Below are 17,203 nucleotides of genomic sequence, written 5' to 3'. Positions count from 1 at the left end.
TGCAGAAAAAGGCCACTTCCACAAGGGAATTGTCATAAAGGGGTATACCTGGTCTGCAACAATGTTTAGGTAGGTGGCACGTGTTAAATTTAAGTCTACATGAATGGTCAGACCCAGGGTTTACCAGCAGAACATTGCTCAGAGCATCACACTCCCTCCACCGGCTTGCTGTCATCCCACAGTGCATCCTTGTGACATAATTTCCCTAGGTAAACAGCTCACACACGGCTGCCCAAGAGATGTAAAAGAAAACGGGACACATCAGATCAGGCTACCTTTGTCCACTGCTCCAAGGTAGCTCTGCAGGGCCGGTTCACCCTCAGATGAAATTATTAAAGGGATAGTTCACTTTAAAATTAAAATTCTGTCATCATTTACTCACCCTCAAGTTGTTTCAAACCTGTATTAATTTATTTCTTCTGCTGAACACAAAGAAAGATATTTTGAAGAATGTCAGTAACCAAACAGTAGTCTGTACCCATTAACTTCCATAGTATTTTTTTTTCTTCAAAATATCTTTCTTTGTGTTCAGCAGAAGAAATAAATTAATACAGGTTTGAAACAACTTGAGGGTGAGTAAATGATGACAGAATTTTAATTTTAAAGTGAACTATCCCTTTAATAGCACACATGTAAACAAGATTACGCCGACAATAGAAACACAGATGGATTTCACACACATATGTGACCCGTCACGGAAAGTAAGGACACAAGTCGGCAGCATAACTTTTGAGCAAAATGAGAAAGAAGCGTTTTTTTTTCAAAACTGGTGATTTTCGCTTTTTTGCAGAATCTGTTTGTTGAGATCACGAAGAAGCCTCTCCATGTTTTAGATATCAATATTGGTATATTTAAAATCGTACATTTTTAGGTTGAAATCGGCTTGTTTTGTGAGATTCTAGCTCGCAGGGGCGTGTCATTGTCTGTGTGTATTTCCATACTGGATAAGCCGGCTTTTGTTTCTTTTGTTATTGCCCCCGTCCTCCAAGGGAACAGCGTGGTAGGACTGGGCGATATAATATCGATATAAAAAATATATTGATATATTTTTTAAATGGGATATGGAATTAGACCATATCGCATCGATGTAGTTCAAAGTTGCGCTGTGATCCTTGCTGCAAGCAAGCTGCTGCGTGCTTTTGTAGCAGTCTGCATCTCAACAGCCCAGTGTACAACGCGACAAATACTCACATTAAGGGCCCTATCTTGCACCCAGCGCAATTGACTTTGAACACCGACGCATGTATCATTCCTATTCTGCACCCGCGCACAGCGGACTTTTCCCTCCACAGACGCACGTCGGTAAATTAGGGAATGAATTTGCGCTCGCGGGGGCGGTTCAGCGCAAAGAGGAGGCGTGTTCCGGCGCAAAACTTCAATGGTGCTATTTTCCAGTTTTAGAAAGCAATTGCGCAACTGACCAGGGAAAAAACAGTCTAAAGACAGTGGCGCGTTGCGCGTTAGTGATGTAGTATTTTAAGGGCGCGTGCTTGCCATAATGTTAACCCGCATCCACTTTGATTCTCTAATATAAACAGATGCAGCAGTTTTCATTTTTGCAAATCATACATTATTACAAGGAAAAATATTAACACACGAGGGAAATCATTGTTGTGTCCGTGAAGATGTAAAAAAAAGATCTATAGATAAAAAAATAAAAAAATCTAGATTAGGCTACACATTTACTACCCAAATTATACGCCTGTTTAACCGAAGCTAATTTGGGTGGGTTTCTCCCATCATCCCCAAAGTCACTTCTCTGTGTTTTACGGTCCTGACGAGAACGTCGGTTTCCTCGGCTGTGAACCGCTCCTGGCGTGCGCTGGCAAATCCGCCGTTATAATAGCGATCCGCCATGGAACAAGCGCGTCTGCTCTTAAAGGGAATGTGAGAGGACGCTCTGATTGGTTTATTTCACGTTACGCCCAAACCACACCTATGAATAATGAAGCTACTTCAGACCAACCCCTTTTAGATTTGCGTCGGGCGCAAGAGTCGTTTATCCGCCGGGAAAATAGCAACAGCGCCGGGATCCGCCCACAAAGTTACTTGCGCTTTGCACTTTGACACTTGCGTTTCAGATCGTTAAAATAGGGCCCTAAATGTTTACGCAGAGGAACAGGACACTGCAGTTCTCAAAAGTTCATTATTTACATGTGCTTTAAAGCCTTGCCGGTTAAACATGTCATTCGCTGCTGTAGCGCTGTTCTAATGCGCTTTTCTGCGCGCAAACAGCCTGTCTAACTGTCTAACAGCGCCTGGATACTGGACTACCGTAAAACTTCAAATAATAGCCGAGTCCCAAATAGACGCCTGTGCCTGTCTCTTTTACACGCGTGGTGTGGCTACAGGTTTGGATAAATAAAGGCCGGTCTCAAATAGAGGCCGGGTCTTTTTTTAGTTTCGGGTTGTATTTAATCTTCTAAAACCCGTCAGATCGTCTGTTTAAGCCAGTTATATGGTGTAGATTGGGCACGCAAGAGAGCCCTGCGCATTTGGGCGGGAGCTGTTAGTGCAAGCAAGGCAGGAGGTATCGCACACCGGATGAGATGCGCCGCGCCGCGCCGCGTCGCGTCTATGTATCGCACACCGGACGAGATGCGCCGCGCCGCGTCTATGACAACTCGAGTTATCACACACCGGACGAGAAGCACCGCGCCGCGTCTGTGACAACTCGAGTTATCACACACCGGACGAGAAGCACCGCGCCGCGTCTGTGACAACTCGCGTTATCGCACACCGGACGAGAAACGCGCGCGTGCGGCGTTTATGGCAACTCGAGTTATCGGACGCGCACTTTGTCAGTTTATGGCCAGCAATATTGTTATGTTTAAGGACATTATGGAATTAAGATCATGTCTATGTTATGATTGTACTGTACAATTAAATACAATAGTCTACACTACAGTCTGAATTCACTTTACCTCAGAGCGTCCGTTAACTGAATTGAGAATATCATCTGAAAATCCGATAGCAGCAGCAATTTTCATTCAACCAGCTGATTTCTGTAAATGAATGTAAAGCTAAATGTATATTGCAGGGCAGGGTGAAGTCTCAACACTAAATTAAAGGCCTGTCTCATATAGACGCCTGTCTCCAATACAAGCCGGTGCAGTTCGGCGATTTGGGAAAATAAAAGCCCGGGCTATTATTTGAAGTTTTACGGTAAGTTATCTTTCGAGTCTTTTTGAGCTAATACTGTCAAATACACTCAAGGTTTACATAAAGAAAGTTGGTTATGTCTAAATTGAGAGAAATCTGCGTGTCATATTATGCGTACATATTAGACGCGTTGCTTTCAGGTCTTAAAGAGACAGTAGCCCTAATAGTAAACATGCAGCCGCTTGTCCTTAAAGGGATTATTCACCCAAAAATAAACATTTTGTCATTCTTTACTCACTCTAATGTTGTTCCAAACCTGTATTTATTTATTTCTTGTGCTGAACACAAAAGAAGATATTTGGAAGAATGTGGGTAACCAGACAGTTGCTGGTCCCCATTGACTTCCATAGGAAATAAATATAGAAGTCACTGGGGAACATACACTGTTTGGTTACCCACATTCTTCCAAATAACTTCAACAGAAGAAAGAAACATATTCAGGTTTAAAACAACTTGAGAGAGTAAATGATGACAATTAACTAAACATTTGGGGAGAACTATCCATTTAATGTTAATAAAACAACATGTGCTTTACAGCTGTACAGGGGGAGCTTTACAGGGGGTATGGCTTATCTTAATGAGATGTAAATGAGCCCTATTGTCACTCCCAGCAGCAGAGAGGTGAGAACTGCTCAATCTTTAGAGGTAGATTTCTCCACTTTTAATTTTTTTGAGTGCCTACCTTCAAATGGCCACAACTTCTCCAAATATTATCAGATTTCCATGTGTTACACATCGTTGGAAAGCTTGGAGACTACACTTTCAGAATATGCGAATAACTCAAAATGCTCCAGAACCGACTTGTGTCCCTACTTTCCGTGACCGGTCACATATATACATAAAAAAAATCCATTAACACAATTTTTCAAATCAGAAATTATTTCATTACGCATTTGATTGGTTGTGTCCTTTTGTGATCGTTATACGCAGGTGAAGCTGTCTCTTTAATTGCCCACTTTGCTTGCGTGTGTGCGTCCCGCTCAGGAAATTTGTTAGCTGACTTTCTGAGACGGGGCCTTTAGGTAGCCTAAAAATATTATTTGTGCATTTTTCATCATGGACATAAAAAAATTGGCTCAAGACACTCCTGATTCAACTCATCAGCTCATTATCATGAGTTCATAGATGAAATAGATGAAAATCGATCTATCTGACAAGAAGATGGCGCCGTAGTCTCTGGCTGGCCGTCTGTTTCTCTGGATTTCTTTTTGCCTGTCTGCACCTTCATATTTATCTGAACTTTTGACTGTGAACGTGCCGGGTAGGTGTCTACGGTCCTCTAGCAGTCATAATCTGTCCCAGCCACATTCACGATTAAAGTCAAGAGGGGATCGTGCCTTTGCTGTTATCGGTCCTAGGCTGTGGAATAGCATCCCTATATCCCTGAGATCGTTGACCTCTTTATATGAGTTTAAACTCAAACTAAAGTAATATCTCTTGGACCGGGCATTTCTCAATTTTTTTTATTTGGGTTTAACTATATTTAACTATATTGTTTCATTTATATTTTGCTCTTCTTTTCATGTTTTCTGTTTCTTTTGTTATTTAAAGCACAGTGGTCAACATCTGTTGTGTTAACTTGTGCTATATAAATAAAGTAAAAGAAAGAAAGAAAGAGTTGAATCAGGTGTGTTTCATTAGGGAGACAAAGAAAACCGTGCAGTGTTGGGGGTCTTTCAGGATCAGGGTTGGGAAACACTGCTCTAGTACATCACAAAACGAATTGACACCTGCCTGCCGATGACAGCTGCGAACCCCCACAACCTCACTCTCACCGCATGACACCCCTTCAGACACTGGCGACAAACCCCAGCAAGTGCCACGGCTAAGTGACCTAGGTGATGAAGAGCCCTTACAGGTGATGTGCTTGTTATATCCCAGTCAATCTTTTAGTGGCAGTGGAAATAGTCGTTCACTTTAGGGGTCGATTGATTATCGGCGCCAATATTAAAAAATGTTTATGGTTCCTCTTTGGTGGCGTCGAACCCTTCGAATAGGAATCTCGCTAGACAGGCCAATCTACTTCGAGTGAAACTTAAAACAAGCAATACACATTGGCGTGCAATCATTTGCATCAGTTGCGCAGCCTCGCAGCGCGGGTATATAACGAGCAGCTGGGTGATTGCACTGTAGCTTTTTGCTTGGAGCCAAGCACTTCGATGCTTTGTCTTACAAGAGTGTGACTTCAACGAGCCTCTTCTTTGGACCTCTCCTTCCCGTTGCGGGCGTTACAGCAGGGCAGCGCGAGCAGTCTTCTTTTCTCTCTCTCTCTCTCTCTCTTTTATTTTTTTGGTTTGAGCAAAAAAAAAAAAGAAGAAGCTGTTGTAACAGCTGCTAAGGTGCGCCGTTAGAGTGCTCAAAAGCTGTTTTTACAGGTGGTAAGACCTGCCAGCAAGAGAGAGAGAGACAGCGCACAGACAGTGCCTGATCCCCTGCGTGCTTCAGCACCAGTGAGAGCAATCCCTAAAAGAGCTTACACAGTTAGAATGCGTCTTTTAAAGAAAAAAAAGATGACTTTCTGTCTGTGTGTTTCTGGATGCGGTCATTACCTGGGGTCACAGGATGGTCACGGTCGCTGCCACGTGTGTCTGGGCATTGAACACACGTTTCCTGTGGTGGTCCCTACGACGATCAGATGTCGATCGCTGCATCGAAAGGGGGGGTCAGACCTCTGTGCCCCAGTGCCCTCAGCGGACCCGGGTGATGATGGCCATGCTTTCCCAGGCCGCCAACAGGGTCGGGCTCGTGTGGAACCCTCCACCGTGTCCCGAACCCTCGTGGTTAGACGATTGGTATCTCATGGTGGCGCGTGCTGGTTCTCAACAGCTCACCCCAGTGCTTTTCTTCCCGGAGGTGCCATGAGGAGCTCACAGGGACGTGGACGGCACCTTTTACTGCCAGAAACCGTCCCGGTGGCTCCTCCCTCACCACCCTTGATGGTGGGGCAGCTAAGGGATACATGCATATCCCGCCAGAGGAGCGGGCCGTTGCTATGCAACTGTGCCCTAACTTTATTGAGAACCGTGTCCTTCCCGGGCAAGACTTACAAAGCCTGTGGGGAAGCTGCCTCTGCAATGCACGCCATGGCGTTGCTGCAGGTCCATCAGGCCAAGGCACTGAAGAACCTGCACGAGGGTGGTCATGACGCCGTCCTACGCCGATATGAGGTCAGGACACTACAGTCCCTACTTCATTGTACCCAAGAAAAGTGGTGGGTTACGACTGATTTTGGATCTGCGAGTTTTGAATCGGAGCCTCCACAAGCTACCATTCAAAATACTCACACAGAGAAGCATTTTCGGATGCGTCCATCCCCAAGATTGGTTTACAGTGATCGACCTGAAGGACGCGTACTTTCATGTCTCGATACTTCCTCGACACAGGCCGTTTCTGCGCTTTGTGTTCGAGGGTCGAGCATGAAGTCTCCATGAAGACTTTGCTGGTTGCACTGACCTCTGTCAAGAGGGTAGGGGACCTGCAGGCATTTTCGGTCAACGAATCATGTCTAGAGTTCGGGCCAGGTGACAACCATGTTGTACTGAGACCCCGGCCTGGCTATGTGCCCAAGGTTCCTACCACTCCCTTCAGGGACCAGGTAGTGAACCTGCTTGCTGCCCCTATTTCATCAAAATAAAAGATCGTTTTTTCAAAGGGCTCTAAAAAATTTTTTTTTTGTTATACTAAATAAATTGAATGAATTAGAAATGCTTTTTGAGTACTAAAACTTTAACCATTAAAATAGAGTCTTTAAGTTTTACAAAATGTTTACAGAATGCTGTTGGGTACTCCCTGCACTTTTTAAGTTATTATTATTATCATTAATGTTATTATTAACAGTTATCAGATTTTAAAGATGTTTAAAATCATTCATCCATCCATCCATCCATCTTCTTCCGCTTATCCGGTGCCGGGTCGCGGGGGCAGCAGTCTAAGCAGAGATGCCCAGACTTCCCTCTCCCCAGACACTTCCTCCAGCTCTTCCGGGGGGACACCGAGGCGTTCCCAGGCCAGCCGGGAGACATAGTCTCTCCAGCGTGTCCTAGGTCTTCCCCGGGGTCTCCTCCCGGTGGGACGTGCCCGGAACACCTTCCCAGGAAGGCGTTCAGGAGGCATCCGGAACAGATGCCCGAGCCACCTCAGCTGACCCCTCTCGATGCGGAGGAGCAGCGGCTCTACTCTGAGCTCCTCCCGAGTGACCGAGCTCCTCACCCTATCTCTAAGGGATCGCCCAGCCACTCTGCGGAGAAAGCTCATTTCGGCCGCCTGTATCTGGGATCTTGTCCTTTCGGTCATGACCCAAAGCTCATGACCATAGGTGAGAGTAGGAACGTAGATTGACCGGTAAATCGAGAGCTTCGCCTTGCGGCTCAGCTCTTTCTTCACCACGACAGACCGGTACATCGACCGCATTACTGCAGAAGCTGCACCGATCCGTCTGTCAATCTCCCGTTCCATCCTTCCCTCACTCGTGAACAAAACCCCAAGATACTTGAACTCCTCCACTTGAGGCAGGAACTCTCCACCAACCTGAAGAAGGCAAGCCACCTTTTTCCGACTGAGGACCATGGCCTCGGATTTGGAGGTGCTGATTCTCATCCCAGCCGCTTCACACTCGGCTGCAAACCGTCCCAGTGCATGCTGAAGTTCCTGGTCTGAAGGGGCCAACACGACAACATCATCCGCAAAGAGCAGAGACGAAATCGTGTTGTTCCCAAACCCGACACCCTCCGGCCCCTGGCTGCGCCTAGAAATTCTGTCCATAAAAATTATGAACAGAACCGGCGACAAAGGGCAGCCCTGCCGGAGTCCAACATGCACCGGGAAGAAGTCTGACTTACTGCCGGCAATGCGAACCAAGCTCCTGCTTCGGTCGTACAGGGACCGGACAGCCCTTAGCAAAGGACCCCGGACCCCATACTCCCGGAGCACCCTCCACAGGCCGCCACGAGGGACACAGTCGAATGCCTTCTCCAAATCCACAAAGCACATGTGGATTGGTTGGGCAAACTCCCATGAACCCTCCAGCACCCTGGAGAGGGTATAGAGCTGGTCCAGTGTTCCACGGCCCGGACGAAAACCGCACTGTTCCTCCTGAATCCGAGGTTCTACTATCGGCCGTATTCTCCTCTCCAGTACCCTGGCATAGACTTTCCCAGGGAGGCTGAGAAGTGTGATCCCCCTGTAGTTGGAACACACTCTCCGGTCCCCCTTCTTAAAAAGAGGGACCACCACCCCGGTCTGCCATCCCAGAGGCACTGTCCCCGACCGCCACGCGATGCTGCAGAGGCGTGTCAGCCAAGACAGCCCCACAACATCCAGAGACTTGAGGTACTCAGGGCGGATCTCATCCACCCCCGGTGCCTTGCCACCGAGGAGTTTCTTGACTACCTCGGTGACTTCAGCTTGGGTGATGGACGAGTCCACCTCTGAGCCCTCAGCCTCTGCTTCCTCAATGGAAGACGTGACGGCGGGATTGAGGAGATCCTCGAAGTATTCTTTCCACCGTCCGACGACATCCCCAGTTGAGGTCAACAGCTGCCCACCTCCACTGTAGACAGCGGTGGTAGGGCACTGCTTCCCTCTCCTGAGGCGCCGAACGGTTTGCCAGAATTTCTTCGAGGCCAGCCGATAGTCCTTTTCCATGGCCTCACCGAACTCCTCCCAGGCCCGAGTTTTTGCCTCCACAACCACCCGGGCTGCAGTTCGCTTGGCCTGCCGGTACCCGTCAGCTGCCTCAGGAGTCCCACAAGCCAACCAGGCCCGATAGGACTCCTTCTTCAGCTTGACGGCATCCCTTACTTCCGGTGTCCACCACCGGGTTCGGGGATTGCCGCCTCGACAGGCACCGGAGACCTTACGGCCACAGCTCCGAGCAGCCGCTTCAACAATGGAGGTGGAGAACATGGTCCACTCGGACTCAATATCTCCAGCCTCCCTCGGGATCCGGTCGAAGCTCTGCCGGAGGTGGGAGTTGAAGATCTTTCTGACAGGAGACTCAGCCAAACGTTCCCAGCAGACCCTTACAGTACGCTTGGGTCTGCCGAGTCTGTCCAGCTTCCTCCCCCGCCATCGGATCCAACTCACCACCAGGTGGTGATCAGTTGACAGCTCCGCCCCTCTCTTTACCCGAGTGTCCAAGACATATGGCCGCAGGTCAGATGAAACGACCACAAAGTCGATCATCGACCTACGGCCTAGGGTGTCCTGGTGCCACGTGTACTGATGGACACCCTTATGCTTGAACATGGTGTTCGTTATGGACAAACTGTGACTAGCACAGAAGTCCAATAACTGAACACCGCTCGGGTTCAGATCAGGGGGGCCGTTCCTCCCAATCACGCCCCTCCAGGTAACACTGTCGTTGCCCACGTGGGCGTTGAAGTCCCCCAGTAGAACGACGGAGTCCCCAGTCGGAGCACTTTCCAGCACCCCTCCCAGAGACTCCAAGAAGGCCGGGTACTCTGCACTGCCGTTTGGCCCATAGGCACACACGACAGTGAGAGACCTATCCCCGACCCGTAGGCGCAGGGAAACGACCCTCTCGTTCACCGGGGTAAACTCCAACACATGGCGGCTGAGCTGGGGGGCTATAAGTAAACCCACACCAGCCCGCCGCCTCTCACTATGGGCAACTCCAGAGTGGTGAAGAGTCCATCCTCTCTCGAGGAGGGTGGTTCCAGAGCCCAAGCTGTGCGTAGAGGTGATCCCAACTATCTCTAGTCTCTAAAATCATTCAAATAAAGTATTTGTTAAAACCCTTTGTTATTATTAATTTTGACATTAACCTACATTTTTACACCAGACATAGGCTGACACCAGACCATATCGGTTCAAAATCTAATCGGTTCAATATCGGTCTACTTGATCTAGTTCGATCTTGATCTAGTTTGACCCCTAGTTCATTTAGCAGCTCTTGGTTAAAAAATAGAGATTGGCTCGAATATTCTGTTAAACACAATGCTGCATTTTGTTATGCGTGTCGTAAATTTGGCTCAGCTGTGACAGAATTGTGTTAATTTAGGAACAAAGCATTTGACTGTCTTAATGAGTGAGTCATTGAATCTTTAAATCAGCTGTTCGTTCAAAAGGACTGATTCATTGTCGTCAGAAATAAAGTGTCTAAAATGTAAGTTACTTATATTAACTTCTTTATGTAACGATAAATATTCGTGGAATAAAATCAGTTTCAATACTTCACACATTTGCAATACTGCTGATAATAGGGGAAAACAGCCCCCACCACTAATCCAGGTGAAGGATGAATACGATGACTGGAGATCTGGATCAGGATAATGGACAGGAGACAGACGGAAGACAGGAGACTTGACAGGACGATCTCAGGTGAGTGTTCAGGTAAGGGGTCTGACGTATGAGTTTAAACATTTAAGTAGCAATAACGTTGACGAGACCAGAAAATGATGTGAGGGTGATGCGTTTGAAAATTCTGCTGTCTACTGTATACAGGCCACCAGGGTACCATATAGACTTCATCAAATAATTTGCGGTCTTTCTATCATAATTAGTATTGGCTGCAGATAAAGTACTAATTGTTGGTGATTTTAATATACACATAGATAATGAAAAATATGCATTGGGATTGGCATTTAAAGATATTGTAAACTCAATTGGAGTTAGACAACACGTGTCAGGACCTCCTCGTTGCCGGAATCATACTCTAGAATAGATCTAATACTATCACATGGAATAGATATTGATGCCGTTGAAATACTGCAGCAGAGCGATGACATCTCAGATCATTATCTAGTCTCATGTAAATTACATTTAGCCAAGGCTGCAAAGCCGACTCAGTGTTATAAATATGTTAGACCTATCACTTCTGCCACTAAAGATTGCTTTATCTATAATCTTCCTAATCAGTTTCATCATCTCAGCATCCCGGATAGCTTAGAAGAACTTGATATTGCAACAGAAATGTTTAACTCTCTCTTTTCCAGCACTTTAGACACAGTTGCTCCGCTGCCCTTAAAGAAGATTAAAGAACATAGTCCAACGCCGTGGCACAACGAGCACATTCAGGCCCTTAACCCTCTGGGGTCTGAGGGGTTTTCTGGGTCCTGGAGGTGTTCTGACATGCTCTAACATTTGCGCTTATTTCTGTTACTTGTGACATTTTCATGGCTAAAGTCGTATTACACTGCATTCAGCACAAACTCTGCTTCAACAATATGTCAGCAGCATGTATGTAAAATTCTGTAGTTTTGAGATAATAACATTTATGCGTGGTTTGTGAAAATGACAATAAAAAATGTCACTGAAATAAGGTCAAGAAACCCAAACTGATTATTTCTTTACAAGACTTTTGAAAATTGTATCACGTAGCCTAGAATATTTGCTCCAAAACTATGTGAAAATCATCCTGAATATTCAGATAAGACAATATATTGATTTAAAATTTGTATGACATGTCTTGTGTAAGAAAGCTTTATGCGAGTATGCGTTAACCACCATGAATATTGAGTGTTTCACACCTGAGAGAGACAAAGAGCCTCCCATAATGGCCCTATTAGGAGCTCTCAGGCACTATCATTACATTACCTTGCACAAAGAATGAGGAGATTTAAAAAAGAATGGCTTTTTGATTGTTTGGATTTATTTACAACACAACATAATCCAAAGATACACAACAAATGGCAAAAAAAGCACATTATTTAACACACTGAACTAAAGACAGAGACTTAACCAGTCACACACCTTTGTGCCATTCCTGAAACATAGTACATACCTGTCATTTCCAAGGTGTTTGATTTTTCACTTTACCACCTCATGCTCATGTTGAAGTCAGCAGGACTATACCTAAAAAAAAAGAATATAAAAAACCTGTGAACATGCTGATATCAAGAGAAATGTACTCGGTTACTAACGTAACCTTGGTTCTCTCTAGGAGAGGGCACAAGTACTGCGTCGAAAGACGCTACGGGAAAGATATTTCTTTTTTGAGATTGAAGCCTAAAAATTAATCCTTAATTTTGTAATAATATGTAAAACGCTTTTCTGTAGCATACAACCGCCAGAAAAGCACAGCCTATGCGAGGCCAGTGACGCTGACCAATGAGGACGCTTCGCGCCCTCTGCGTCACCTCCCGCCGAAACGGGCGTGGTCTAGGCCTATAAATACGAGCATAGCTGTCTCCCACTCTGATTTTCGTCACTGAAGCGACGCAGCGTGGGCACGCACGGCCTGAGACGCAGTACTCGTTCCCTCTCCTAGAGAGAACCGAGGTTACGTTAGTAACCAAGTACGTTCTCTTACGTAGAGTTCTCTCCTACTGCGTCGAAAGACGCTACGGGAACCTCTGTAACACGCCGTGCGTGCTCTTGGACCGACACAGACACCCAAGGGCGCGCGCGCCCTGGCATACAAGCGCCTACACCAAGAATGTATAAGGAGAGCGGCTAGAATTAGCATCATCCCTTTATAATAGTGCCCCTAAGGGCATAATAACATATATATATTATAAATATTAAATATATATGAGGGGTCATAGCATGCTCATGGGACACACTGTCAGTGAGTGATGCTTAAAACATTGGAGTGACCTGGGCCGCAGCGCGGGGCAGGAACACCATACATAGTCATCTAGACCGAGAGCAGTTTAGCCTGCAACGCAGGAACCTCTAGGTTATAGAACCTTATAAATGTAGACGGGGAGGCCCAGCCTGCCGCCATACAGATATCTTGTAACGAGATCCCACTGTACCAAGCCCACGAAGAGGCCATGCGCAATGGCGTCCACTACCCATCGAGACAGACTCTTGTTTCGTCGCAGCTCGCCCTTTAGAGCGCCCGCCGAACGAAACAAAGAGCTGCTCCGTCTGTCGAAAAACAGCGGAGCGGGACACATAAGCTCTTAATGCCCTGACCGGGCAAAGGGAGCTGTTTCCGTCCTCAGAGGCCGGCAGAGCCGACAGGGAGATGACCTGAGCCCTGAACGGTGTGTTGAGGGACTTAGGTACGTACCCATGCTTCGGTTTCAACACGACTACAGAGTCGTTAGGCCCGAATTCCATGCAAGAGGCTCTGACTGAGAGCGCTTGCAAATCCCCCACACGCTTCACTGAACCGAGAGCCAAAAGAAACACGGTCTTGAGAGACAGGTGCTTCATGTCAACCGAGTGAATAGGCTCAAAAGGGGCCCCTTTCATAGCGTTTAACACCGTAGAAAGGTCCCAAACGGGGACTGAAGGAGGCCTTGGAGGATTTGACCTCCTGGCTCCTCTAAGGAAACGGACCACCAGGTCGTTTCTGCCCAGTGAACGGCCAAGCGTTGGATTAACGAACGCTGATATGGCTGCCACATAGACTTTGAGCGTGGATGGGGTCCTACCCTTATCCAATAGCTCCTGCAGGAAGGAGAGAATCTCTGTTTCCCCGCACTGAAGGGGTGACAGACCTCGGTCTGAACACCAGCCAGAAAACACCCACCATTTGGAAGCGTAGAGCCGTCTGGTAGACGGGGCCCTAGCCTGCTCGATCGTGTCTAATACTCCCTTTGGGAGGTTAGCGGGTACCCGTTTATGGCCCACACATGTAGGGACCATAGATCCGGGCGAGGATGCAAAATCGAGCCCTTGGCCTGCGAGAGGAGGTCCCTCCTCACTGGGATCAGCCATGGAGCAGTACTCTTCAGTTGCATCAAAACTGGGAACCAGGGTTGATTCGTCCAGTATGGTGCGACAAGAAGCACTGAGCATCCGCTTTTCCTGATTCGCTCCAGCACTTGAGGCAGGAGTGAGACAGGAGGAAAAGCATAGAGCGGACGGCGGGGCCAGACACTGGCCAGCGCGTTCGTGCTCTTCGAAAATAATTCTGGGCAGTGAGCGTTTTCCTGGTTTGCAAACAGGTCTATTTCCGCTCTGCCGAATGTTTTCCACAACAGACGCACTGTCTGTGTGTGTAGAGACCACTCTCCTGTCGGAACGTTGTTCCGTGAGAGTCTGTCTGGGCCTACGTTCAGGTGACCTGGCACATGCGTTGCTCTCAGCGAGCGCAGGTTGTGCTGGGCCCATACCAGGATGCGTTCCGTCAAAGAGGTTTCGGGATCTCACGCCACCCTGGCGGTTTATATATGCTACTACCGACATGTTGTCCGAACGGACCAGGATGTGGTGCCCTTTTATCCGAGGATGAAAACGCCTCAGCGCAAAGTCCACCGCCATCATTTCCAGGCAGTTTATGTGCGGTAGTTCGACTCGTTCTGCCCACTGGCCAAAGAACGGTCTGCCCTCGAGCAGCGCTCCCCAGCCTGAGGTGGACGCGTCCGTGGACACCACCTTCAGGCTCGAGGAAGTCCCCAGGCTTACACCTGACCGTTACCAGTCTGACGCTCTCCATGGTGTCAGGGCTGAAAAGCATTCCTGATTGACCTTGAGGCGATAACGACCGTGAACCCATGCTCGGCGCGGTACGCGCGCTCTCAGCCAGAACTGCAGTGGGCGCATGCGCAGCAGGCCCAACTGTAGTACCGCCAAGGCTGAGGCCATGAGGCCTAGCATTTTTAGAAATCTCCTGAGCGGCACTATATGACCGCTGCGGAAGGATTTCGCCACTTGCAGGATGTTTCGCCTGCGCTGTGATGACAGCCGCGCTGTCATAGACAGTGAGTTCAGATCCAGTCCTAAAAAGGAGATCCTTTGACTGGGAAACAGTGAACTTTTCTCCCAATTGACTCTCAGACCTAAACACTCGAGGTGATTGAGTATTAGGGTCTTGTGGCGAGTGAGTTCTGAAGGCGATTGAGCCAGAATCAGCCAATCGTCCAGATAATTCAGAATTCGAACGCCCCGGAGTCTCAGGGGTGCCAGCGCCGCGTCCATGCACACTGTAAATGTACGAGGTGCTAGAGACAGGCCGAATGGCAGGACTGTGTACTGATATGCCCGGCCCTCGAAGGCAAATCTCAAAAATCGCCTGTGACGTGACGCAATTTGTATGTGAAAATACGCGTCTTTCAGATCTATTGCCATAAACCAGTCTCCTCGGCGAATCTGCGCGTGGATTTTTCTGGTCGTGAGCATTCTGAACTTTCGGTTCGTTAGCGCTTTGTTCAGATGCCTCAGATCTAAAATGGGTCTGAGACCCCCGTCTTTCTTCGGTACCAGGAAATATCTGCTGTACAGACCCCCTTCGCTCTGAGCTTGAGATAAAGGCTCTATGGCCCCTTTGCTCAATAGCTTCGCTATTTCGGCTCGAAGTAGATGTGCTACTTCTGTTTTCACCGTTGTTTCAACTCTCTCCGTATAACGGGGAGGGCGTCGATAAAACTGTAGCGAATAGCCTCTTTTTATAGTCTCTAGCACCCATTCTGAGACCCCGGGAAGTCTTTCCCATGCATCTGCACGCGTGACTAGGGGTTGAATGTAATCTGGGCCCTGGTCGCGAAATGGCGGCGACACGAGAGCAACCATGTGCTGTAACATGGACGCCGTGGCGTCTGAGGCGGGGGGCATGTTTAACACAGTGTGCATCCCGCGCGCGCTCGACTCTCTGAGTTGAGAGAGAGCGCGCGGGGCGAGCCCCGTAGGGCTCGTTATATTTGTGAATAAATGTGGGCGCGTGGAAGCGGGCACATTTATAACACCGGGAATACTGTGTTTGTGAACTGACTGACCGTTCGTTGGTTTCGTTTTTACAGAAACCGCGGAACGTGCAGTGTGTAGTGGTTGTGGGCACTGGACAGTGGGCACGCTCACTACATGTAAAGCACAATCGACATGAGTCGATTTTATGTGTGCAAACCCTGTGTTGTACGGGGCTGTGCTTGTGTGAATGAATGGGCACTGGGTGGGCATTGCAGTTACACACATTACACCATCGGCCGTGGCCGGAACACCAGAAATTAAACTCTTTTATAGATTTATCTGGGTCGCCGTGAAAACGGCGTTTGTGTGCAGGCAAACGGGCTTTACGGCCGGTTTGTTGGCTGCTGAATACACTGGTACAAACACGGAACTTAGGGCTGTACAAGCGGGAATCTTTGGTGGAAGTCCGGCCGCAGCGGGACCCGAACACCGTCTTTTTCCTAGCAGGGCTAGGATGGCGCCGAGGCCTCGGGCTTGAGTGTGATCTTAGGCCAAGGACCACGTGGCGGCGGGTGGCGTCCGGCGGAGCGAGACCGTGGTCTCTCTCGGGCCTGTTGCTGCTGGGCTGGCGCGGCGGGCGCGGGGCGCTGCTGAGTTCGGACAGACGACTGTTTAGGGCGGCCTGTTGCGGAACTGGAGTGCTTCGGCAGGAAATGTTTCATGGCCTGCGATGTCTTCTGTACCTCAGCGAATCGGTCCGCGAAGTCTTTGACGGACGATCCGAAGAGGCCAGTCGCTGAAACGGGAGTGTCGAGGAACGCAGAGCGCTCTGACTCCGCCATTTTAGAGAGCGTCAACCACAAGTGTCTCTCGGAAACAGTTGCTGAGGCCATAATCCTACCGATGGCATGTGCGGCGGACTTTGTAGCACGAAGAGCGAGGTCTGTGGCGCTGCGCAAATCCGGCACGTTGATCGAGCCCGGGCCTTCCTCGTCTAGCTTGCGGAAGAGGTTGGCCTGGTGGATCTGAAGCACCGCCATGGTGTGCAGCGCCGATGCAGCTTGTCCGGCGGCGGAATACACACGGCCGTTCAAAGCTGACGACGTGCAGCAAGCTTTAGATGGTAGGACTCCCTTAGCCCGCCGTCCAGCAGAGGGTGGGCAAAGGTGAGTCGCTACGGCCTCCTCGACAGGAGGGAGAGCATGGTAGCCTCTGTCTCGAGCACCGTCCACAACGGAGAATGCTGGCGAGGCAGAGGTACGTACCCTGGATGAAAAAGGCGCCTTCCATGATTTCGCCACCTCTTCATGAAGCTCAGGAAGAAACGGGGCGTGCCTGGAGGGGGGCGAAGCGCGGTCTCCAGAGAGGAAGCAGCCATCCAGCCGGTTGAAAGCAGGCTCTTCGGGCGTCGACCAATCGAGGCCGAGGCTCGACACGGCCTGTGAGAGCAGACGCATCAGCTCTGCCTCGATGCTTTTCTTCCTTCCTCGGCGTTCCGGAA

This window comes from Phoxinus phoxinus (genome assembly GCF_949152265.1).
Source record: "Phoxinus phoxinus genome assembly, chromosome: 14".
Taxonomy (NCBI): domain Eukaryota; kingdom Metazoa; phylum Chordata; class Actinopteri; order Cypriniformes; family Leuciscidae; genus Phoxinus; species Phoxinus phoxinus.
This window is presented reverse-complemented; position numbering follows the sequence as displayed.